The following is a 629-nucleotide window of genomic DNA, read 5'->3' on the forward strand; positions in this document are numbered from 1 at the left end:
TACAATAAGAAGGGCTGGTTCCCTTGATATCTGCTATAGTCCAACTAATTGCCGATTTGAACTCTCTAAGAATCCTCAAAAGCTTCTCCTCATCAGTACCTGAAAGGTCAGATATATTAATAATAGGTAAAGTAGAAGCCTCACCTAAAAATGCATACCTCAAGTGTTCTAGTAAGGCTCTACCATTAGGTCAATCAATCAATTCATAAGCTTCATTGTAGCTTTTAGCCCATAAGGCTCTACCAGATGCTGCATCAAGCATAGGTCTAGAATGTGCACCTAGACCATTGTAGAAACAGTTTATAATCATCCAATCAGGCATGCCGTGGTGTGGGCATTTCCTTAGCATCTCCTTATAACGATCCTAAGCCTCACACATAGATTCACCAATTTGCTGAGAAAACTGAGTAAGAGCATTCCTGATTGTAGTAGTCTTCGCCATAGGAAAGAATTAGTGAGAAACTTTTGAGAAAGATCCTCTAATTTGGTGATAGACCTCGGTGGTAGAGAATGTAACCAACACTTTGCCTTGTCCCTGAAAGAGAATGGGAATAGTCGTAACTTAATGGCATCTTCAGACACATCGTTGAACTTGAAAGTGTCACAGATCTCGATGAAATCCCTGTTGT

At 40.1% G+C, this 629-nt stretch overlaps 1 non-coding gene across 1 annotated transcript; it reads left to right on the plus strand.

Moving 5' to 3' along the window:
- Positions 1 to 320: 320 nt before the first annotated feature.
- LOC141723041 (small nucleolar RNA R71) lies at positions 321 to 427 on the plus strand. The gene has a single exon (XR_012576034.1). It is a non-coding gene; the product is annotated as a small nucleolar RNA R71 (small nucleolar RNA).
- Positions 428 to 629: the final 202 nt, after the last annotated feature.

This window comes from Apium graveolens, chromosome 4 (genome assembly GCF_009905375.1).
Source record: "Apium graveolens cultivar Ventura chromosome 4, ASM990537v1, whole genome shotgun sequence".
Classification (NCBI taxonomy): Eukaryota; Viridiplantae; Streptophyta; class Magnoliopsida; order Apiales; family Apiaceae; genus Apium; species Apium graveolens.